The sequence below is a fragment of the Tachyglossus aculeatus genome, chromosome 4 (genome assembly GCF_015852505.1).
Source record: "Tachyglossus aculeatus isolate mTacAcu1 chromosome 4, mTacAcu1.pri, whole genome shotgun sequence".
NCBI classification, from domain to species: Eukaryota; Metazoa; Chordata; class Mammalia; order Monotremata; family Tachyglossidae; genus Tachyglossus; species Tachyglossus aculeatus.
This window is the reverse complement of record NC_052069.1, coordinates 38140440-38166645: the sequence shown is the minus strand read 5'-3', so window position 1 is coordinate 38166645 and position 26206 is coordinate 38140440. Positions and strand designations below refer to the sequence as shown.

At 43.6% G+C, this 26206-nt stretch overlaps 1 protein-coding gene across 1 annotated transcript in view; it reads left to right on the top strand.

The window, feature by feature from the left end:
* Positions 1-15915: 15915 nt before the first annotated feature.
* Positions 15916-26206, top strand: part of SYDE2 (synapse defective Rho GTPase homolog 2) — a 75048-nt gene continuing 64757 nt past the window's right edge. The window contains exon 1 of the mRNA XM_038745997.1: positions 15916-15957. The gene's annotated coding sequence lies outside the window, so the exon portion shown is untranslated. The remainder of the gene's footprint in view (positions 15958-26206) is intronic.

Below are 26206 nucleotides of genomic sequence, written 5' to 3'. Positions count from 1 at the left end.
GCACTTAGTACAGTACCTGGCACACAATAAGCACTTAACAAATTCCAACATCGTCATTACTATTATTATTACCTTGAGAGACCATCTAGCCCAGCACCCTGACCTAACTCCAAGTAGGTCTGCGGTTAAACAGACAGGGATTACCAATACTTGGGGAGACAGGAAAAAAAAAATATTCCAAGTGATCTAGACACGTTAAAAACAGAGCACTACAAAAACAAGACACATTTCAAAATTGTAAAGTGAAGAGTGCAGGGACAAAAAATAACTCAATACTGGATGGAGAAGGATTGACTAAAAATAAGTCAAGCAGACAAAGACCCTCGGGCTGCAGTTGACAAATATGTGTACAGAATTCAGCAACATATTGACTTTATTAAAAAATGGTCCTGAAATATGTTATCGAGAACGTTAAGCATCTGTAAACAGTCCTTGGGCTGTGCTCTGCTCTGGCCGGAAACTTTTTGAGCATTTTCTGTTGTCAGTGTCCCTTAAAATGAAATAATCATGCGCCGAAGCTAACGGAGGCCCTTGGAAGAATGATAAAATAGTAATTGTGGTTTTGAAGCTTACTGGGTGTAAGCGCTTTGCGAAGCGCTGGGATGAATAAAAAGAAAATCAAGTCAGACGTAGCCAAATGATTAGAGGTACGGAAAATAGATCGTAAAGGAGAGCTCTGTTTCTCCTGGAGAAGACTGAGGATTTAAAATGATTCAAAGTTAGGAAAAGTCTTTGAGTTTGCTGATCTACTGGTCTTGTCTGATTTGAGTATCTTGCGCCTAGGCAGCCCTTAGCACAATGCTCATCAATCAATCGTATTTATTGAGTGCTTACTGTGTACAGAGCACTGTACTAAGCGCTTGGGAAGTACAAGTTGGCAACATATAGAGACAGTCCCTACCCAACAGTGGGCTCACAGTCTAAAAGGGGGAGACAGAGAACAAAACTAAACATACTAACAAAATAAAATAAATAGAATAGATATGTACAAGTAAAGTAAATAGAGTAATAAATATGTACAGACATATATACAGGTGCTGTGGGGAAGGGAAAGAGGTAAGGTGGGCGGGATGGAGAGAGGGACGAGGGGGAGAGGAAGGATTCAATCAGTGAATCAGTGTTATTTATTGAGTATTTACACTGTGCAGAAGAGCACTGTACTAAACACTTGGGAGAGTACAGTAGAGTTGGTAGACAAGATCCCTGCCCTTAAGGCGCTCACAGTCTTCTAGTCCTGGCTCATTTCAGTTGAACAAATTAGGTTACCATTTTGCAATTAAAACTTTAATTTGTATTCTACACAGATCATTAACTAAGCACTCACATGTGGCTTAGTGGCTAGAGCCACTTAGCTATGTGACTTTGGGCAAGTCACTTAACTTCTCTGTGACTCAGTTTTCTCATCTGTAAAATGGGGATTAAGACTGTGAGCCCCCCATGGGACAACCTTGATTACCTTGTATCCCCCCCCCCCCCGCCCCAGTGCTTAGAACAGTGCTTGGCACATAGTAAGCGCTTAACAAATGCCATCATTATTATTATTAGAGCACGGGCTTGCGAGTCAGAGGATGTAGGTTCTTTTAATAATAATGGTGGTATTTGTTAAGCGCTTACTATGTGCCAAGCACTGTTCTAAGCGCTGGGGGAGATACAAGTTTATCAGGTTGTCCCACGTGGGGCTCACAGTCTTAATCCCCATTTTACAGATGCGGCAACTGAGGTCCAGAGAAGTTAAGTGACTTGCCCAAAGTCACACAGCTGACAAGTGGCAGAGCCGAGATTAGAACCCATGACCTCTGACTCCCAAGCCCGTGCTGTTTCCACTAAGTCATGCTGCTTCTCTAATCCTGGCTCTGCCATTTATTTGTCTGCTGTGTGACCTTGGGCAAGTTGCTTCACTTCTCTGTCCCTCAGTTACCTCATTTGTAAAATGGGGGCTAAGACTGTGACCCCGCCATGTGAGACAACCTGATTACCTTGTATCTACCCCAGCACTTAGAATAGTGCTTGGCACATAGTAAGCCCTTAATAAATACTATAATTATTATTATTTTAGTGGGCAGTACTGTTCTTATGCAAAGTCATTTGCTCAACAATGTGAAACTTCCCAGATTGTGCCCCAATTTTCCTCATCTCCCACTCCCTCCTGCATCACTCCGACTTGCTCCCTCTGCTCTTCCCCCTCCCAGCCCCACAGCACTTTAGGTACATATCTGTTATTTTATTTATTTGTATTAATGTCTGTCTCCCCATTGTGGGCGGGGAATGTGACTATTTATTGCTGAATCCTACTCTCCCAAGTGTTTAGTTCATAGTAAGCGCTACATAAATATGATTGAATGAATGAATGAACCCCTGACATGCACATAGCTTTGTCCACAGCTCTCCCAGAGTTCATTCATTCATTCAATCGTATTTATTGGGCGCTTACTGTGTTCAGAGCACTGTAGTAAGTGCTTGGGAAGTACAAGTTGGCAACATACAGAGACCCAACAACGGGCTCACAGTCTAGAGGGGGGAGACAGACATGTTTGTATATATTTATTACTCTATTTTACTGGTACGTATTTATTTTATTTATTTTATTTTGTTAATATGTTTTGTTTTGTTATGTCTCCCCCTTCTATCAATCAATTGTATTGAGCGCTTACTATGTGCAGAGCACTGTACTAAGCGCTTCTAGACTGTGAGCCCATTGTTGGGTAGGGACTGTCTCTATATGTTGCCAACTTGTACTTCCCAAGTGCTTAGTACAGTGCTCTACACACAGTAAGCGCTCAATAAATACGATTGAATGAATGAATGAAAAACAAAACATGTAGACAGGTGTAAAAATCATCAGAACAAATAGAATTAAAGCTAAATGCGTTCTGCCCTAATGCCTGAATTCATACCATGCCCCCAACTTTTTATTTAGCATTTCTCCAGGTTCTCCTCAGAACTTCAACTGCTTCTAGAAATAATGGGAAAACAATACTACTTCTTGATTTTGAAAAGATTATCCATCCCCTTGTTACATGGAGGCCTTGAAAAATATGTCCCAACCCCAAACCAGCTGTGCTCCCCTTGTAAGTGACATAAATCTAGCGTTATGCTAGTAGTTGCCAACCTCAATTAACTGCTCTCTCTCAGCAGAAAATGTTCTGTGAGTGATTCCCACCCGTCTAGTTTATGCCTGTGTTAACCTGGAAACACTTTTGAAAGAACTATTAGACATTATTGGTGCTCTCTCTTTCCAGATTCATGTTTAACATTTCAAGTGAGGTGAAGGGGGTTGGACTTGACAAGCGACTAAACTGACATTGCTGAAATGTGAGAGAGCTGTCTAAAAATTTCGGGAAAACGAAAGTGCAGAAGTGATGAACAAACAGGAACTTGAAAACCTTCACTTTCTTTGGAAGACCATTTGTTCTACTCTATCATCCATCGCTTTTGTTGTCATTAGTTAAGTCTTCTCGCTCATCTCGCCGCCGACCCCTGGCCCGTGTCCAGCCTCTGGACTGGAACATCCTGCTTCTGAAATCTGACAGACGAGTACTCTTCCCACTTCAAAGCCTTATTTAAGGCATATCTCCTCCAAGAGGCCTTCCCAGATTAAGCCCCACTTTTTCTCATCCCCCACTCCCTTCTGCGTCACCCTGACTTGCTCCATTGGCTCTTTTCCTCGCCTCCCAGCCCCACAGCACTTATGTATATATCTCTCATTTTATTTATATTGACATCTATCTCCCCCACCTCTAGACAGCAAGCTCATCGTGGGCTGGGAATGCCACTGTTTCCTGTTCTACTGGAATTAGAACCCATGACCTCCCGACTAGAGAGACCCACTAGGCCATGTTTCTCCAAACAAATACCACAATTATTGTTGTTGTTGTTATTATTATCTTTTAACCTGCCTGAAGGGACCAGAATTCTGTTCACCGTATATATGGGCCCCTTCGCACCGATATCGGATTTCCCCAGAGGCTGTAAATTAATCTCAAGGAGCAAATTGGACTTTGTTTTATCTTTACCTTGTAATTTCCTGTAGCGCCTAGTACCGCACTTTGCACGAAGTAGATGATTAATCAATCTTGCTGTTGATGATAACGATATCAGCTAATCAGGATTATTGTGACCACTTCAGCTCACACATGGCAGAAGGGGAAAAAAACTCTGGGGAGTTTGGGAAGGTTACGGTAGAAAAAGAGAAGGAGCAGTAGTTCTTAAAACTCCTAGCTATGCCTGCAGAGAAAGTTAATGCTCTCCATTCCAAGAGAGAGCATGTTCCAAAATATGTTTAAATTTATGATACTAATAATGATGGCATTTAAGTGCTTACTATGTGCAAAGCACTGTTCTAAGGGCTGGGGGGGATACAAGGTGATCAGGTTGGCCCATGTTATATAACAATGTGAAACTTCCCAGATTACGCCCCAATTTTCCTCATCTCCCACTCCCTTCTGCATCAGTCTGACTTGCTCCCTCTGCTCTGCTCAGTTATATTGTGAACCTCAGTCCCCGGAGGTCTGGCTCACAAGTCTGGCATCAAAATTCCCATAGTCTGCTCTGAGGACGTAATCCAGTTCTGCTTTTAAAATTCCCGGTCCTATTCTCTTTGGAGAGTTCAATCAAATTTTCACAGTACAACCAGAATGTTGTTAGCTTCACTTGTCTCACTGAACAGAGAACAAGGTTGAACCACTCGTTTTGCTCTTTCCCCTCTTCCCCTCCCCACAGCACTTACGTGTATATCTATAATTCTATTTATATTGATGCCTGTTTCCTTGTTCTGATGTCTGTCTCCCCCCCACCCCGCCACCCCCAAGACTGTAAACCCGTTGCGGGCAGGGAATGTCTTTATTATTGTAGTGTACTTTCCAAGCACTTAGTACGGTGCTCTGCACACAGTAAGCGCTCAATAAATATCATTGAATGAATGAATGAACCAAGCTGCTTTATGAGAAGGGGTGGAGCCGAAGTGCAAATTTTAAAGGCAATTTGTGAGGGCTGGTTTGGGACATCAGTTCTGGCAACCAGCGGCGGATTATACTAGTCGAAACTTGGTTCAGGGTCCTTTTGAAGCAGTGTGGTCTAGTGGGTAGAGTCAGGGGACCTGGGTTCTAATTCTGACTCCACCCCGTGTGCTGTGTGACCTTGGGCAAGTCACTCAGCTTCTCCAGACCTCAGTTATCTCATCTGTAAAATGGAGATTAAGACTGTGAGCCCCATGTGGGACAGGGAATGTGTCCAACCTGATAAGCATGTATCTACCCCAGTGCTTAATACAGTGCCTGGCACGTAGTAAGCACTTCATACCTTTAAAAAAAAGTGAAAACTTCCAAAGAAATTTGTGAGGGCTGGGTTGGGAGAAAAGTTCTAGCTCGCAACTGTGGATCATACTAGTTGAAACTCAGTTCAGAATCCAAGAGAATCCCAGCTCCGCCAATTGTCAGGTGTGTGACTTTGGGCATGTCACTTAACTTCTCTGTGCCTCAGTTACCTCATCTGTAAAATGGGGACTAATGATGGCATTTATTAAGCGCTTACTATGTGCAAAGCACTGTTCTAAGCGCTGGGGAGGTTACAAGGTGATCAGGTTGTCCCACGGGGGGGCTCACAGTCTTAATCCCCATTTTAATCCCCATCCACTAAGACTGTGAACCCCACATGGGACAACCTGATCACCTTGTAACCTCTCCAGTGCTTAAGAACAGTGCTTTGCACATAGTAAGAGCTTAATGGTATCATTATTAAGAGAAATGGCCTTCGTTTGGAGGGGCAATACTCTTCCTTCCTTTTTCTACCTGTGACAAGCGCTGCACTAACCACTGGAAGAAATACAAAATAATCTGTCAGAAACAGTCCAAGGGTTCCCTGTCTAAGGGGAACAGAGGACATCATCATCATCATCAATTGTATTTATTGAGTGCTTACTATGTGCAGAGCACTGTACTAAGCGCTTGGGAAGTACAAATTGGCAACATATAGAGACAGTCCCTACCCAACAGTGGGCTCACAGTCTAAAAGGGGGAGACAGAGACCTAAACCAAACATACTAACAAAATAAAATAAAAAGAATAGATATGTACAAGTAAAATAAATAAATAGAGTAATAAATATGTACAAACATATATACATATATACAGGTGCTGTGGGGAAGGGAAGGAGGTAAGATGGGGGGGATGGAGAGGGGGACGAGGGGGAGAGGAAGGAAGGGGCTCAGTCTGGGAAGGCCTCCTGTATTTCATCCCCATTTTACAGATGAGGAAACTGAGGCACAGGGAAGGGAAGTAGCTTGCCCAAGATCCCACAGCGGGCAAGGGGCAGAGCAGGGATTAGAACCCAGGTCCCTTCCTCCCAGGCCCCCGTTCTTTCCACTAGGTCATGCTTTGTAAGAAGAGGAGGTGAGGTTGAAGTGCCCAACCTCGGGCTTTTCACGTTTTAATAGTTACCTTGTTGCCCTTTAATATTTTGGATTTCGTTAAGTCCTTAACTGTGTACCAAGTGCTGGGGTCGATACAAGATTATCAGGTTCAGACACGGTTCCTGTTCCTCATGGGGTTTACAGTCTGAGGACTAGTCACTCCGCTTCTCTGTGCCTCACTTACCTCACCTGTAAAATGGGGGTGAAGACTATTAGCCCCACACGGCACAGTGACTATGACCAACCGGATTTATTTGTATCCACCCCAGGGCTTAGAACAGCGCCTGGCGCTTAGTAAGCGCTTAACAAATACCCCAATTATTATTATTATTATCAAAAATATTATTGAGCACTTACTATGTGCATTGTACTAAGCACTTTGGAAAGTACTAGAAATGCAGTCGTGGGGACCATCATCATCATCATCAGTGATATTTCTTGAGTGCTTACTATGTGCAGAGCACCATACTAAGTGCTTGGGAGAGTACAGTTAATAGTAATAATAATAATAATGGTATTTATTAAGCACTTACTGTGTGCCAAGCACTATTCTAAGCTGCTAGGGGAGATACAAGCAGTGTCAGAGAAGCAGCGTGGCTCAATGGAAAGAGCCCGGGCTTTGGAGTCAGAGGTCATGGGTTCAAATCCCAGCTCCGCCAACTGTCAGCTGTGTGACTTTGGACAAGTCACTTCACTTCTCTGGGCCTCAGTTACCTCATCTGTAAAATGGGGATTAAGACTGTGAGCCCCATGTGGGACAACCTGATTACCTTGTATCTACCCCAGTGCTTAGAACAGGGCTTGGCACATAGTAAGCGCTTAACAAATGCCAACATTATTATTATTGTTATACAAGGTAATCAGGTTGTCTCAGGTGGGACTCACAATCTTAATCCCCATTTCACAGATGAGGTAACTGGGGCCCAGAGAAGTAAAGTGACTTGCCCAAAGTCACACAGCTGACAAATGGAGGAGCCGGAATTAGAATCCACGACCTCTGACTCCCAAGCCCGGGCTTTTTCCACTAAACCATGCTGCTTCTCTGCAGTTCATAGTGACATTCTGTTGTTCAGCCATAGACCATCCCTCTGAGCCCCCCGCCAGCTGCCTCACAATGTCGGCTTCAATTCCTCCCTTCTGGGTCACCTCCACATTTGGTGGGTATCCACTGAAACTCCCCTCGCACCCAGCTCCAAGGCCCTTATGTTCCTAGCCTTATCCTCTGCCGCTTCCCCTGTCTGTAATTTATTTTCATGTCTGTCTCCTCCACTAGAGAGTAAGCTCTTTGAAGGCAGGACTCATGGCTATCAACTCTGTTGAATTGTAATAATGATAATGATGGTATTTGTTAGTCCATAATTTATTTTCATGTCTATCTCCTCCACTAGATAGTAAGCTCTTTGAAGGCAAGTGTCATGGCTATCAACTCTGTTGAATTGTAGTAATGATAATGATGGTATTTGTTAGTCCGTAATTTATTTTCATGTCTGTCTCCTCCTCTAGATGGTAAGCTCTTTTAAGGCAGGAGTCACGGCTATCACCTCTGTTGAATTGTAGTAATGATAATGATGGTATTTGTTAGTCCGTAATTTATTTTCATGTCTATCTCCTCCACTAGATAGTAAGCTCTTTGAAGGCAGGAGTCATGGCTATCAACTCTGTTGAATTGTAATAATGACAATGATGGTATTTGTTAGTCTGTAATTTATTTTCGTGTCTGTCTCCTCCACTAGATAGTAAGCTCTTTGAAGGCAGGAGTCATGGCTATCAACTCTGTTGAATTGTAATAATGATAATGATGGTATTTGTTAGTCCGTAATTTTTTTTCATGTCTGTCTCCTCCACTAGATAGTAAGCTCTTTGAAGGCAAGAGTCATGGCTATCAACTCTGTTGAATTGTAGTAATGATAATGATGGTATTTGTTAGTCCGTAATTTACTTTCATGTCTATCTCCTCCACTAGATAGTAAGCTCTTTGAAGGCAAGAGTCATGGCTATCAACTCTGTTGAATTGTAATAATGATAATGATGGTATTTGTTAGTCTGTAATTTATTTTCATGTCTGTCTCTTCCACTAGAGAGTAAGCTCTTTGAAGGCAGGAGTCATGGCTATCAACTCTGTTGAATTGTAATAATGATAATGATGGTATTTAAGTGCTTACTTGTGTGTCAAGCCTTATCCTCTGCCGCTTCCCCTGTCTGGAATTTATTTTCATATCTGTCTCCTCCACTAAATTGTAAGCTCTTTGAAGGCAGGAGTCATGGCTATCAACTCTGTTGAATTGTAATAATGATAATGATGGTATTTGTTAAGCGCTTACTGTGTGTCAAGCACTGTTCTAAGCGCTGTGGGGGATACAAGGTAATAAGGTTGTACCACGTGGGGCTCATAGTCTTAATCCCCATTTTACAGATGAGGGAACTGAGGCACAGAGAAGTGAAGTGACTTGCCCAAAGTCACACAGCTGACAATTGGACTCTCCCAAGCTCTTAGTATAAAGCTATTCACGCAGTAAGCGCTTAATAAATGCCATTGATCCTCCCAGAGGCCTTCCCTGACTAAGCCCTCCTTTCCTCTTCTCCCACTCCCTTCTGTGTCGCCCTGACTTGCTCCCTTTATTCATCTCCCCTCCCAGCCCCATGGCACTTCTGTACATATCTGTAATTTATTTCTTTCTATTAATATCTGTCTCCCCCTCTAGACTGTAAGCTCGTTGTGGGCAGGGAGTGTGTCTGTTTATTATTTTATTGTACTCTCCCAAGCGCTTAGTACAGTGTTCTGCACATAGGAAGCTCTTCACTCATTCATTCATACATACATATATAACTTCTTTCATTCATTCATTCAATCATATTTATTGAGCACTTACTGTGTGCAGAGTGCACTGTACTAAGCGCTTGGGAAGTACAAGTCGGCAACATTTAGAGATGGTCCCTACCCAACAACGGGCTCATGGTCTAGAAGCGCTTAGTACAGTGCTCTGCACACTGTAAGCACTCAATAAATACAATTGAATGAATGAATAGAAGGGGGAGAATAATAAATAGATTGAATGAATGAATGGTCACAGGGGAGCAGGCGAAAGCGCCTGTGCCTGCTTCAGAGCAAACCACTGCCACTATGGGAAACAAAATTTAAGTGTATTTAATGATGGTATTTGTTAAGCGCTTACTATGTGCAAAGCACTGTTCTAAGTGCTGGGGGGATACAGGTGATCAGGTTGCCCCACATGGGGCTGACAGTCTTAATCCCCATTTTACAGATAAGGGAACTGAGGCACAGAGAAGTTAAGTGACTTGCTTAACTTTAAGTGAAAATCACACAGCTGACAAGTGGCAGAGCCGGGATTAGAACCCATGACCTCTGACTCCCGAGCCCGGGCTCTTTCCACTGAGCCACGACAGTAGGAAACCTCTTTCCCCATTGTATTTATTGAGCGCTTACTGCGTGCAGAGCACTATACTAAGCGCTCGGGAGAGTACAATGCAAAAATAAACAGAAACATTCCCTGGCCACCCTAAACCAAAGCCCAGCTGAATCGTCCCTGGATGTTTTCGGAGGCAGCAGGGCTGTTAAGCAGCGTGTGAGTGTTTCAAAAGCTTTATTTAGGAATGCTCTTCTCATTCCAAATGGGGAGGCTGTCTACGAAAGGTGCCTGGCAGGCTGCACTAAAGCATTACGAGGGGGCCCTAAACTCTGCCTGCCTCGTAAAACTCAAAACTGGCTCCCGGGAGGATCAAGTCGGGTGAACTTTAAATACGCCTTCGGTAGCGCCATCTCGAACGCAAAACCACAAAATGGCCTAAGTCATCTAACTGCAAATGTTTTGCCACTAATTCATTCTGTACCTCCATGATGAAATCTGCACTCTCAGTCCCCATACCTCATTTACAAAAGTAGGTCATGTTGAAAAACTGAAGTTTGGTGACATCGATTCTTTGTAGGCCTTCTATTACTTTATTTATAATTCACTTACCAGCCCTGGAAGTTTTTCCTAATCCATTCCTCTGCACTTTATCGAAACACTCGCCTCCTCGTTTCTTTCCTTCCTCACAGCCATTTTCAACTGTTGGCTCTCTAATGGTTTCTTCCCTACTGCTTTCAGACATGCCCATGCCTCCCCCATCCTAAGAAAAAAAAAACCTCCCTGGACCCCATAGCTCCCTCCAGTTATCGCCACATCATCTCCCTCCTACCTTTCCTCTCCAAACTCCTTGAGCGAGTTGTCTGCACTCGCTGTCTCAAATTCCTCCCTCCAATTCTCTCTCCGACTCCTAATCTTGCTTCTGCCCCTCCACTCCACAGAAACCGGCCTCTCAAAGGTCACCATCATCATCATCAATCGTATTTATTGAGCGCTTACTGTGTGCAGAGCACTGTACTAAGCGCTTGGGAAGTACAAGTTGGCAACACATAGAGACAGTCCCCCACCCAACAGTGGGCTCACAGTCTAAAAGGGGGAGACAGAGAACAAAACCAAACATACTAACAAAATAAAATAAATAGAATAGATATGTACAAGTAAAATAAATAAATAGAGTAATATGTACAAACATATATACATATATACAGGTGCTGTGGGGAAGGGAAGGAGGTAAGATGGGGGGATGGAGAGGGGGACGAGGGGGAGATCACCAATGATCTCCTTCTTGCCAGATCCAAAGGCCTCTACTCCATCCTAATCCTCCTTGACCTCTCAGCTGCCTTTGACACTGTCAACCACCCCTTTCTCCTGAAAACATTATCCAACCTTGGCTTCACTGACTCCGTCCTCTCTTGATTCTCCTTTTCTCCTGAAAACATTACCCAACCTTGTCTTCACCGACTCCGTCCTCTCTTGATTCTCCTCATCTCTCTGTCTGTTCATTCTCAGTCTCCTTCGGAAGCTCGTCCTCTGCCTCCCACGTTTAGGCACTCTCCCTCCTTCTACTTTCCATCTACACCCACTCCCATGGAGAACTCATTCACTCCCCAGGCTTCAACTCCCACCTCTTTGCGGATGATCCCCAAATCTCCATCTCCAGCCCTGATCTCTCTCCAGTCTCACATTTCCTCCTGCTTTCGAGGCATCTCTATTTAGATGCCCTCCCATCACCTCAAGCTTAACAAGTTCAAAACAGAACTCCATTTCTTCCCATCCAAACCCCGTCCTTCCTCTGACTTTCCCGTCTCCACCATCCTTCCGGTCTCACAAGCCCATAACCTCAGTTCCCTCATCTGGAAAATGGGGATGAAGACTGTGAGCCCCACGTGGGACAACCTGATTATCTTGTATCCTCTCCCCCTCGTCCCCCTCTCCATCCCCCGCATCTTACCTCCTTCCCTTCCCCACAGCACCTGTATATATGTATAAATGTTTGTACATATTTATTACTCTATTTTACTTGTACCTATCTATTCTATTTATTTTATTTTGTTAGTATGTTTGGTTTTGTTCTCTGTCTCTCCCTTCTAGACTGTGAGCCCACTGTTGGGTAGGGACTGTCTCTATATGTTGCCAGCTTGTACTTCCCAAGTGCTTAGTACAGTGCTCTGCACACAGTAAGCGCTCAATAAATATGATTGATTGTATCTACCCCAGTGTGTAGAACAGTACTTGGCACATAGTAAGCGCTTAACAAATACCAACACTATTATAACCTGGGCGTTATCCTTGAATCCTCTCTCATTCAACCCACATATTTAATCCATCACTAAATCCTGTCTGTCTCCCCTCTAGACTGGGGGTAGGGAATGTGTCTGTTTCTTGTTATATTGTCCTCTCCCAAGCTCTCAGTATAGTGCTGTGCACACAGTAAGCGCTCAGTAAATACCACTGAATGAATGAATGAATCACTCAGAGGGCAGAGCGATGCTAACAAGGCCCAGATATTTGAAAAGGCAGCAAGTAGCAGGTAGGCTCCATTCATGTAAGATTTTCTCTGCTTCTCTTCTCTGCTCTCTTCTTTCCCTTCTTTACTCTCCCCTCCTCCCTGGGCTGTCCTTTCCTCCCACCCATTAATCAATCAATCAATCGTATTTATTGAGCGCTTACTGTGTGCAGAGCACTGTACTAAGCGCTTGGGAAGTACAAACTGGCAACATATAGAGACAAAAGTGGACAGATGTCAGTCAGTCAATCATTCATCGAGTGCTTACTGTGTGCAGAGCGCTGTACTTCTAGACTGTGAGCCCGCTGTTGGGTAGGGACCGTCTCTATATGTTGCCAACTTGTACTTCCCAAGCGCTTAGTACAGTGCTCTGCACACAGTAAGCGCTCAATAAATATGATTGAATGAATGAATACTAAGGGCTTGGGAGAGTACAATACAACAACAGGCAGATTTCAGCTATCAATCAATCGAGAGCTTACTGCATGCAGTGGACTGTACTAAGCACTTGGGAGAATACTCCCAAGTGGCGATATACTGGAGTTGATAGACACATTTCCTGCCCACAATCAGCTTACAGTCTAGGGGATGAGCGCTATCTTCAGGAAGATGACAAATTGTAATTGTTCCCGTTTTGTCTTTCATTTATTCATTCATTCTTTCAATTGTATTTACTGAGCGCTGTATGCAGACCACTGTACTAAGTGCTTAGGAGAGTACTCCCAAGTGACGATATACTAGAGTCTATAGACACATTTCCCGCCCACAATCAGCTTACAGTCTAGGGGATGAACATTATTTTCAGGAAGATGACAAATTTTAATTGTTCCCGTTTTGTCTTTCATTTATTCATTCATTCTTTCAATCGTATTTACTGAGCGCTGTGTGCAGACCACTGTACTAAGTGCTTAGGAGAGTACTTTCTTTGCCTTCCTTCCGCTCCCTTATGCCAATTTCTCTGTCTTTGAAGTTTCAGAAATATTTTGTTATTGTCCGGGCTGTGGGGTTTTCTAACTTTGAGGTTCTTCTTCCTTCTGCCATCTCTACTTCTCAGCCCTTTTTATGTTTGGGAACAGTTGGTTTTCCTTTTATTTTTCCTGTATTTTTCTCCCAAGTCCATCTCATCCCTTAACCGCTCTAGAACTGGTCTCTTTTTCGTCCAGGGCTCGAGGGTGGCTTTGCCCCGCTTTCTTTATTTTTTTGCCCAACGGGGAGAAGGGCTTCCAAAGCCATATGGGAGGAGTGGCCTAGTGGATAGAGCACAGACCTGGTTGTCAAAAGGACCTGGTTTCTAATCTCAGCTCGGCCACTCGTCTGCTGTGTAGCCTTGGGCAAGCCACTTCACTTCTCTGTGCCTCAGTTTCCTCATCTGTAATATGGGGATGGAGACTGTGAGCCCCACATTGGACAGGGACTGTGTCCAACCCGATTTGCTTCTATCCACCCCAGGGCTAAGTACAATGCCTGGCACAGAGTAATCGCTTAATGAATATCACTATTATTAGTATTATTATTATCATTATTAGGGAGGAGGGAGGGGGAAGGACGTGTGTGTGTGTGTATCCCTTCTCCCCTGGAGAAGCAGCTTGGCACAGAGGATAGAGCATGGGCCTGGGAGCCAGAGGCCATGGGTTCTAATCCCGGCTCGGCCACTCGTCTGCTGTGTAGCCTTGGGCAAGTCACTTCACTTCTCTGGGCCTCAGTTCCCTCATCTGTAAAATGGGGATGAAGATAGCCCCACGTGGGACAACCTGATCACCTTGGATCTACCCCAGTGTGTAGAACAGTGCTTGGCACATAATAAGTGCTTAATAAAAGCCATTATTATTACTATTAACAAATACCAACATTATTATTATTATTATTATTATTATCACTATTATTGTTCTCCACTTTCCGCTTCTCTCCTCCTCGGCTTCCTCGGGTTCGGCGACTCTGGACCTTTCCCGCTTCCCGCCAGGTTTCTGTAGCTTTTTCCTCCCCCCATGATGATGATGATGATGATGGTGTTTGCCACGGGATTACTATGGGCCGCGCACTGTTCTAAGCGCTGGGGTTGGTACAAGGTACTCCGGTTGGACCCAGTCCCTGTCCCCCATGTGGGGCTCACAGTCTCCACCCCCATTTTACAGGTGAGGGAACTGAGGCCCAGAGAAGTGAAGTGACTGGCCCAAGGTCGCTCCGCCCCTCCCGTCCTCTTGGCCCCGCCCCGTCCTCTTGGCCCCGCCCCTCCCTTCCTATTGGCCCCGTCCGGTAGCCCCGCCCCTGTCCGTTTAGCCCCGCCCCTCTCGTTCTCTTGGCCCCGCCTCATTCTCTAGCCCCACCCCTTCTGTCCTCTTGGCCCCGCCTCATCTTCTAGCCCCGCCCCTTCCATCCTATTGGCCTCGCACCGTCCTCTAGCCCCGCCCCTGTCCTCTTGGCCCCGCCCCATCCTCTAGCCCCGCCCCTTCTGCCCTATGGGCCCACACCATCCCCTAAACCTGCCCCTGTCATCTTGGCCCCGCCCCTCCCGTCCTATTGGCTCCGCCCCTCCCTCTAGCCCCGCCCCCTGTCCCCTTGGCCCCGCCCTCCAGTCCTATTGGCCACACCCCATCATCAAGCCCCACCCCTATCCCTTTGGCCCCGCCCCATCCTCTATCCCCGCCCCTCCATCCTATTGGCCCCGCCCCGTCCTGTAACCCCGCCCCTATCCTCTTGGCCCCTCCCCTCCCATCCTATTGACCCCCCGTCCTCTAGCCCCACCCCTTCTGCCCTATTGGCCCCGCCCCTCCCGTCCTATTGGCACCGCCCCATCCGGTAACCTGGCCCCCATCCGGTAGCCCGCCTCTATCCGTTTAGCCCCGCCCCTCTCGTTCTCTTGGCCCCGCCTCATCAAGCCCCGCCCCTCCCATCCTATTGGCCTCGCGCCGTCCTCTAGCCCCGCCCCTGTCCTCTTGGCCCCGCCCCTCCCGTCCTATTGGCCTCGCGCCGTCCTCTAGCCCCGCCCCTGTCCCCTTGACCCCGCCCCTCCGTCCTATTGGCCCCGCCCCGTCCTCTAGCCCCGCCCCTTCTGCCCTATGGGCCCACACCATCCCCTAACCCCGCCCCTGCCATCTTGGCCCCTCCCTTCCTATTGGCCCCGCCCCGCCCTTTAGCCCCTTGGCCCCGCCCCATCTTGCTGACCTGCCCCCAGTCCTATTGGCCCCGCCCCATCCTCAAGCCCCGCCCCCACCCCTCGGCCCGCCCCGTCCTATAGCCACGCCCATCCTCTTGGCCCCGCCCCTCCGTCCTATTGGCCCCGTCCTGTAACCCCGCCCCTATCCTCTTGGCCCCTCCCCTCCCGCCCTCTTGGCCCCGCCCTGCCTTCAAGCCCCGCCCCCTGTCCCCTAGGCCCCGCCCCTCCCGTCCTATTGGCCCCGGCCCGTCCTCCCGGCCCCGCCCCTCCCGTCCTATTGGCCCCGGGCCGTCCCGCCGGCCCCGCCCCTCTCACCCCATTGGTCCCTCCCGTCGTTTTGTCCCCGCCCCTCGGTGTCTGTGGCATTGTTCTCCTCCGTCTGTCTTTCCCTCCGGCGGGTCCCGCTGCGGTCCGCTCCGCATCGCATTCCTTCCGCTATTCCCGCCGCCTTTCCCTTCCCGGGATCAGCCCGGGATCCCCCGCCCCGCAGCCCGCCACCGCCCGGACCCTGGAGCCCCGCTCCCAGGTAGGGCCCTCCCCCCCCCCCCCCCCCTCCCCCCCCCCCCCGCTTCCCAATCCCCTTCCCCTTTTCCCGTTTCCAGGGGGTCTCCCACCGGGCCGAGCGCTGGGGAAGGCAGGGCAGGGCGCCGCCGGACCAATTCCCGCAGCGCCGCTCCCGCGCCCTTGCACTGCCTTTAAACAACCTGCCCAAATTCCCTCCTTGCCTTTTCATCCCGGATTTGGAGCCGGGCCCCCTTCCCGCTTCGGAGCTGGAGGGAGAAGCCGGGACTTGGAAGGCTTGGGAAAATGGAATGTAATCCCAGATTTGTACCCTGCAACTTCTTTCCCCCCGCCACCCGCCGGCCTGCGCCTTTCCTCCAGTCAAAACCTATTTTCCCGATGGAAAAGCAGGGATTTTTGTCTTTTTTCCCCCCACCCTCTCAGATTTGCCTTTCATCATCATCATCATCATAACAGTGGTAGATATGTGTGTATGTGTATATGTATGTATATGTGTGTATATATGTACAAATGCCCTCATTTTATTTTTTAAAATATACAGGTATATATGCATATATACATATGTATATGTACATGTATATATACACACACATATGTGTGTATATATTCATTCAATCGTATTGAGTGAATATATATGAATTGATTGTATGAATGAATATATAGGTATGCATATATATGTATGCATATGTATATGCATGTATATATATATATGCACGCACACATATATGTGTGTATATATATTTTCATTCAATCGTATTTATTGAATGAATATATATGAATTGATTGAATGAATATATATGTGTGTATGTATATATATGTATGTATATATACATATGCATATATGCATATATACATGTATATATAAGAAAATAAAATGATGGCATTTGTTAAGCACTTACCATGTGCAAAGCACTGTTCTAAGCGCTGATGGGAATCAGGCAATTCAAGTAACTGCATTTCAAATCTGGCGGATAACATTTCAATGTCGTTTTAATAGACGATAATAAGAAGAAGCATGGCATTTTATGTATATATATATATATATATATATATATAAATAAAATGATGGCATTTGTTAAGCGCTTACTACGTGCAAAGCACTGTTCTAAGCGCTGGGAAGGATACAAGGTAATCAGGTTGTCCCACGTGGGGCTATAATGACTTGACGCTTTTTATTGTCATTTACTAAAACAACATTGAAACTTCAATATATAATTCAATATATAGTGAATATATTCAATATTCATTCAGTCGTATTCATTGAGAGCTTAACTGTGTGCAGAGCACTGTATTCAGCACCTGGGAAGTACAATATATAATATACTGAATATATAATATATATTCAGTGTATATATATATATATATATTGAAGCCTGGGAAGAGGCCAAAACATTTCAGGGGCTGGAGCGTTTGTCAACGGTAAACTCACTGCATTGTTGTTGGATTGAGTGAAATTTTATGTTTTGCACCAAAGCAGCTGAGAGCAAAGGACAAGTTGATAGGAACTTGTTGATAGGAAACAACAAGAATTACTCATCCTCCTTAAAAGCTGAGATTTTTTAGTATAAGTATGAAACTTTTTAGTATTGTTCCGTTACAGCTGATCACACGTTTTTTTGAGTTGCATGATTTGTGTGCTTTATCGTTTTGTGTGCATGGAAAAAGCTTAAATGCCAGTGATATTTCTTGTACATACTTATTACTCTATTTTACTTGTACATATCTATTCTATTTATTTTATTTTGTTGTTAGTATGTTTGGTTTTGTTCTCTCTCTCCCCCTTTTAGACTGTGAGCTCACTGTTGGGTAGGGACTGTCTCTATATGTTGCCAACTTGTACTTCCCAAGCGCTTAGTACAGTGCTCTGCACACAGTAAGCGCTCAATAAATACGATTGTTGATGATGATAATGGTGATGATGATGATGATGATGATGAATTGTTCAAACTAGATTTTTGAACTATGGAAATAAATGTAATAGTTTCTAGATATTCACACTTATTTTCAACTGAAAATATTGAAGACTTGTTTTCATAAGATTTTTTTGAGTAAATACAAAGTTAAGTAGTTTAGAAAGCTGTGTGACTTTGGGCAAATCACCTAACTTCTCTGTGCCTCAGTTACCTCATAAAATGGGGATAAAGACTGTTTGCCCCTCGTGGGACAACCTGATTACCTTGTATCTACCCCAGCGCTTAGAACAGTGTTTGGCACATAGTAAGCGCTTAACAAATACCATCATTATTATTATTAAAAGATATTGTGAGCAAACCTCTTGACAAAACTTCTAGGCACTGAGATGATCCATCTAAAATGCATCGTATATTTCCAGAAAATATAATAGGAGTTCTGATTTATAACAAACTTACAAAATAAGGAATTCCTAGTAATGTGATTGCTTAATAATACCTGACTGACTTGAATTTGAAAGCCAATGTGGTGGACTATTAAATGTATCATGAAAATAACGTTCTTTAAGCTCATTATAGGCAGGGAACGTATCTGCAAATTCTCTTGTAGTGTATCATCAATCGTATTTATTGAGCGCTTACTATGTGCAGAGCACTGTACTAAGCGCTAGTGTACTCTCCCAAGCATTTAGAACAGTGCTCTGCACAGACTAAATGCTCAATAAATACCATTGATTGATTTTAGGATAGAAAGCTTAATTGAAAGCGTTAACTCCCAATAATTCTCATCTTTTAGAAACATCAGTACCACAACTCCTTTCTTGCCCTTTGGTGGCCTTGATTCAAGTAAACTTCCAAAATTTCAGCTTTCACAGTATAAAATTCTTCAGACATGCCGTATCCTATTAGAAGGCAAAATATTTACCTTTGGACAGCTCTTCATTCTCTTTTATGTACTCAGTCAAGTTCTAAAACAGCCAATCCCTTTAAGATAAGGATGGATTTGTTGGAATTATATCAGCAAAGAGGTTAATTTGAGTTGCTTCCTAAATAAGCTTTAAGAGTAAATTATAATATACGTAGCATTGTTCTTATAAATACATTTTGTTTCAGAAATCTAAAATAGGTAGTTTTAAAACCTCAAGATATTTTACTGCTCATATTGAAATTCAGCCCTTAGATAATAAGCACTTATTTACGTACCTATCCTTAATTTTTTTATGTCTGTCTGCCCCTCTGGACTGTAAGGTCGTTGTGGGCAGGGAATGCGTTTGTTATAGTATTACACTGTACTCTCCCAAGCGCTTAGAAGAGTGCTCCACATGCAGTAAGCGCTCAGTAAATAAGATTGGTTGATGAGAAATGTAAACACGAACCTGGAGAATTAATCTAGTTGTAAAATTTTAGATGTGACTGACATAGGATGATGATCAGAAAACCGTGCATTGTGTAAGAAATTAAAATAATTATGATAGGCAGAGATGCCATTGGGATTCTTTAAAGGATGAGTACTAGGAATTATATTTTAAGCGCTTTTTAAGTGCAGAGCACTGCACTTAGCACTGGGAGATAATTCACAGGTGGAAATGAGAACTGGTCGTTGTCCCTGGATGGGGGGAAAGACTCACAGTCTAAGAATACCTTGTGTTTGTGCATACTTTACTCCAAGGATCAATCAAAATCAATGGCATTTATTGACCACTCGCTGTGTTCAGAGCCCGGATCTTGAAATGTTTCTTGCACAGATGATCTAACTGATTTTCCTGATATTCCAATGAGGAAAATAGAGAGTTGCAGGTGTTCTTGGAAAAGGAAAGTGGTTCAATCTATCCGCAGGTCACATAGATGGAATAGATTGTAGTTCACTTTAATACAACCTGTATTATCCTTTGGGGAGGAAAAAAAAAGCAAATATTTCACCTTTTAAAAAGTGAACTGTTTACCTTGATACCCACCGCTTATGATTCTTCTGTCTTTCACTGGGAGTTAGCATCAGACCTGAGTTCTGCTAATGTGAACAATTTAGATAAAACAGAGCACGCATGAATGCAAATTACTCTGACTGAAAGCTTCATGTCAGTTAATTCCTTTGTGTGGTTATCCACTAAAATATTTTAGGTTTTAGCAGCAGAATTCACATGGCGACTGAGGCCAGGTTACGTTAAGCATCACTGAAAAACTTTCGTGATACTGCCAGTGGTTTTATGCAGTAATGAATTTAGCAGTCACGAGCCGGCCAATTTGTTCCTAATTGGGAAGATTATTTCAGAAAAATTTAAAGTTACTGCATAGAGAAGAAGATATTATCGTGTTTCTGCAAGCCTTAAATTACTAAAGAATTCAGAAAACATTTATCAGCTATGCTACTTTGCCTTTACAAATAAGCAGTAATTGCTTTATTCAGAAGCAAATTCAGAGGTAATATGCAATTTTTTTTCCCGCTCTGGACCCCAGAGCCCAGATATGTTTGTGCTGGGAATTTGAGCCTAAAATATTTTTTAAGACTCTGTTTTAGAGATGTGCCTGGATATTCCTGAACTCATGGCAAGCCTATGTTTCCTAGCCCTCCCCAGGCTTCATTTCCAGCCCTGCTGCTTCATTGCCAACCCTGCATAGCCTAGTGGAAAGACCACGGGCCTGGAAGTTGTAGGACTTGGGTTCTAATCCTGACCCCACTACTTGCCTGCCGTGTAACCTCGGACAAGTCACTTAAGTTCTTCGTACCTCAGTTTCTTCATCTACAACTCAATCGATCAGTGGAATTTCTCCGTCACCTACGGTACAACAGTTAGCAGACACATTCCCTTCCCATAACAAGCTTATAGTTTCATTGTGGGAGGTTCGGGCTTGCACATTTGATCCTCCGTCCACCATCGCCCAGGCTGTAAAAGCAAAATCCAGAAGAGATCTGGGGGAGATGCTCGCTGTGTCAACCACAGAAATCATCCTTCTGACCCAGGTTCAAAAGACAGGGGCAGTGGCTTTGTTTACAGAGGAAAAATCACTAAGCAAATGAAACAGCATTTGGCTTATTTAATAAATCAGCTCTTTTATACCTACTGTGATTTTCCAAAATGTTTGGGTAAGGAAGTCAGCTTCCCAGAAACTCAAACATAAAATACTGAAAAAAAAAAGGACAACCCCCACCTGCTTTTTAAAAGTGGAAGACTGCACAGGAGGCTCCATCTCCTGTTTCTAGCTGGTGGAATGTACCAACCAGATTGTCCAAGCTCTGAGTATGAACTCCACAGGGCATATTATTACTCTATTTATTATTACTCTATTTTACTTGTACATATTCTACTTATTTTATTTTGTTAATATGTTTTGTTTTGTTGTCTGTCTCCCCCTTCTAGACTGTGAGCCCGCTGTTGGGTAGGGACTGTCTCTATATGTCACCAACTTGTACTTCCCAAGCCCTTAGTACAGTGCTCTGTACATAGTAAGCGCTCAATAAATACGATTGAATGAATGAATGAATAATAATGAAGATGCAATAATACTCCTTCTTATTTACACTGTGGGACAGGGATTGCATCCAACCTGATTATCTCATATCTACCCCAGTGCTTAGTACAGTGCTTGGCACGTAGTAAGTACTTAACAAATGCCATAATCATCATCACTATCTTATACTCATTCTCTGTGTCAGTTTCTTTCTTAGACTAAACTTCAATCTCGGATATCTTTCTTGGGGTGACCACCAGTTTCCCTACCCCTATGATGTGACTTTCAACTTTACTTCAGGAAAATAATAATAATAGTATTTGTTAAGCGCTTACTACGTTTCAAGCATTGCTCTAAGCGCTGGGGTGGATACAAGGTAATCAGGTCAGACACAGTCCCTGTCCCACACAGGGCTCCCAGTGTTAAACCCCATTTTACAGGTGAGGTAACTGAGGCACAGAGAAGTGAAGTGACTTGCCTAAAGTCACACAGCAGACAAGTGGTGGAGCCGGGTTGTGAAAACTTGAACATTCTCTACAAAAGTAGTGTTAAGGACGATCAGGTTTAATGGAAAGAGTTTTCTGGACTGAGAACTCGTAGGCTCTAAGTCCATCTCTGCGACTGACTGTGACAACTCCGTCATAGTTTCCCCTCTAGACTCTAAGGTCATTGTAGACAGGGAATGTGTCTGTTACGTTGTTGTGTTCTACTCTGCTTAGCGCTTAGTACAAAGCTCTGCACACAGTAAGCATTCAGTAAATACCATTTAGGGTAAATGTTCATTCAATCATTTATTGAGCGCTTACTGTGTGCAGAGCACTGTAGTAAGCTCTTGGGAAGTACAAGTCGGCAACATATAGAGACGGTCCCTACCCAGCAACGGTCTCACAGTCTAGAAGAGGGAGACAGACAACAATCAATCAATAAATCGTATTTATTGAGCGCTTACTGTGTGCAGAGCACTGTACTAAGCGCTTGGGAAGTGCAAGTTGGCAAAATATGGAGACAGTCCCTACCCAACAGTGGGCTCACAGTCTAAAAATAATAATGATGGCATTTGTTAAGCACTTACTATGTGCAAAGCAATGTTCTAAGCGCTGAGGGGATACAAGGTGATCAGGTTGTCCTACACAGGGCTCACAGTCTTAATCCCCATTTTACAGATGAGGTAACTGAGGCTCAGAGAAGTGACGTGACTTGCCGAAGGTCACACAGCAGGCGTGTGGCGGAGCCGGGATTCGAAGCCACGACCTCTGACTCCAAAGCCCGTGCTCTTTCCACTGAGCCACGCTGCTTCTCTTACTACAACAAAACAAAACAAGTAAACAGGTGTCAAAACCGTCAGAGTAAATAGAATTATAGCTATATGCACATCATTAATAAAATAAATAGAATAGTAAATATGTACAAGTAAAATAAATAGAGTAATATGTACAAATATATACAAATGCTGTGGGGAGGGGAAGGGGAGGGCAGAGGGAGGGAGGGAAGGAGGAGAGGAAAAAGGGGGCTCAGTCTGGGAAAAAGTGTTCAAATAGGCCTAAAGGCAAGCAGTTGAGTAAAGTTAACCTGGAAAATAATTTCCATCCAAGTTGAAATAAGACAGAACGATAAAACACTGTAGCCTGAAACTGTATGTTCTGCCCATCAGTTATTATTAGCAACTTCTACTATGCATCCACTGTAGGCTAGGATGGGTTTTTTTTAATGGCATTTATTAAGTGCTTACTATGTAATAATAATGATGGTATTTGTTAAGCGCTTACTATGTGCAAAGCACTGTTCTAAGCTCTGGGGGATACAAGGTGATCAGGTTGTCCCACGTGGGGCTCACAGTCTTCATCCCCATTTTACAGATGAGGGAACTTGAGGCCCAGAGAAGTGAAGTGACTTGCCCAAAGTCACACAGCTGACAATTGGCGGAGCCGGAATTTGAACCCATGACCTCTGACTCCAAAGCCCAGGCTCTTTCCACTGAGCCATTCCAGGGACCGTACTGAGCACTGGGGTAGATATGTTACTCAGGTTGGACGAAATCCATGTCTCACATGGGATTCACAGCTTGAATCCCCGTATTACTAGTGAGGTAACTGAGGCACAGAGAAGTGAAGCAACTTGCCCAAGGTCACACAGCAGATGAGTGGTGGAGGCAGGATTAGAACCCAGGTTCTCTAACTCGCAGACCCGTTCTCTATCCATGGGCCACGCTGCTTCTCCCAGTGCATATAAAGAAACACTTTGCTTTTCAGGAAATTTGTGAAAGTCTTTAATGGTGGTGCCTTGAGTAGGCAGGAAAAACCAACAGGTATTAATTAGTATTAGAGTAGATTTAAATAAAGATAATGAAAGTATGACTGGTCTCAATTGCCAGGATCGTCAATGCCAAAATCAAAGTTCGAGGTAAATCTATTGTCCACAGTTTATCTACTAAAGTGTTTTTTCAAAGTTTCACAAACTTTACATAATTTCTCTCATTGTAAAACAGAGCGTTCTATTAATGTGTAGTACTGTTCCATTTCCAATTAAAAATGCTACATTTCCCTTCCCCCTTCAAAAAATTTCACTGTTGTGTTTAAAATTATAAACTAGGCTGCACGTGGTTTAATGTTTAGCAACAGCAAATCCTCTAGCTTTATTACAAAACAATGCTTCTTCAGAAAACATAATTGTTAAGATACTTAACTAGTATTTAGAATACTTTTGCTCAGCAAAGAACTTTAGTTGCTGCTTCTATGCATTCTTTCACAGGTATTCAAAGAAATTAAAATGACTTTAATTAGGACTCTGTTAATTATATTGTAGGGTGCTTGACTTATGACCGCAGTAAGATGAAAATACATTTACATGGCAAATGTAGACATAAAATTCACTTTTGCCTTTTTTTCCTCCTGATAAGGGTGTTAAGTTGGTGTAATATGGAGAATGAATTCTGAGAGAAATCTTAAATTTGCTTTCATGTTTAAGGAAAAAAAATTCAGAGGAGGAAGACTGTAGATGAGCAAAGAACTACCTACGTGACTTGTACTCTACATCTTGAAAATTTTAATTAACTGGGAAAAATCACGTACCTTAAATGATTAACCTATAACTGCAACCAGAATCTGTTTATGATTCACTTGACTGCTGAAATAAGAATCATTTTGTATTTTCCACAGTCTAAAAAATGCTTTAAAAATAATTTTTAAAAGACTTTGAGCCATTTTAGTATTTATAGATTATTTAAAAAGTGAATGGTGAAATGTTTGAAAAGATTGCTGAGGTGAAATAAAAAAAAGAATTTTCATGCATTTGGTAAAATAAACCTTTGATTGTTACGTCCTAATTTTATTTCTGGAGAAGTGAAAAGACAAGTCAAGCTTTTGCAGCCTGCAGCCATTAAAAATAGTTGCACCATGTGTTCTCACAAGATGTAATTCTTTCTTTTCATATTTCACATGCATTAAATACTTTATCAATAGAAGTATCAACTTGCTTAAGTATGAGGATGTAGCAGCTCGGTTTTACTCCTTACATTGCTGTGGAATGCAGTACAAGTAGTAGCGTGTCTGGGATATCATTTACAATGTTGTCAGAGACTCTGGTAGGACTTTAAATAACGTGTCTAGCCAAATAAAATTTTGTTTGTGAGAGACTTTGTAGAAAATGTAAAGTGAGCAGTGGACTATAGCTGTCAGAAGGTACACAATTTTCTAATCCTGACCTATCGTTTAAAGCATCTAAAGAGCCTAGACACTCTACTTTTTGCGGGTAGGAGAGTCTATTGAAGATCACAAGAGTTCTGAGATGTGAGATGGGGCCTAGGGTGCAAATGTATTTTCTGAAGGGATGAAGACACCAAAAATCACAACTCTAAACCATGGTTTAAGTGTAAATCTCAGGTTTAAACCTTGGTTGAGTGTTTCGAAGCAGTCTGATCTTTGCTGAAAAGGCCTGAGTCTCAAGGCTGGAGGGAGAAAGGAAAACGACCAGTGTGGGTGTGATGGTTGCTCAGTCTCAGGTCAATCCATAAATCGTATTTCATTCATTCATTCGAACAGTCGTATTTATTAAGCGCCTACTGTGTGTAGAGCACTGTACTAAGCGCTTGGGAGAGTACAATATAAGACAATTGGTAGACACGTTCCCTGCCCACAACGACCTTAGAGTCTTAGAATTCGCAGCACCCAGTTTGACTTTGCAAACCAGTAGTATCAATATTCAATCAATCAATGGTATTTACTGAGGGCTTACTTTGTGCAGAGTACTATACTAAGCACTCGGGAGAATACGATATCACAGAGTCAGTAGGTACGTCACCTGCCCACAACGAGCTTTAAACCGCTTTTGGATTTGGGTTTTTTGAGACGGTCCCAGTGGCGATATGTGTGATAAGGAATTAAGAGAAGGGAAACCAAAAGTTTCATGTGTACCTTTTACTGGGGACTTTTCTTCATGGAAGAGAGTCTAATGAAAATTCTGGTTATTTGATTTTGTGGTAGGGAGGAGAATTCAAATAATTGAAATTGAAGTAATTGAGAGCTCACCTCCTCCAGGAAGCCTTCCCAGACTGAGCCCCTTTTTTCCTCTCCTCCTCCCCATCTCCCCCACCCTACCTTCTTCCCCTCCCCACAGCACCTGTTTATATACTTGTGCAGATTTATTACTCTATTTATTTTACTTGTACATGTTTATTATTCTATTTATTTTGTTAATGTGTGCATATAGCTTTAATTCTATTTGTTCTGAGGATTTTGACACCTGTTTACATGTTTTGTTTTGTTGTCTGTCTCCCCCTTCTAGACTGTGAGACCGTTGTTGGGTAGGGACTGTCTCTATATGTTGCCGACTTGTACTTCCCAAGCGCTTAGTACTGTGCTCTGCACACAGTAAGCGCTCAGTAAATACGATTGAATGAAT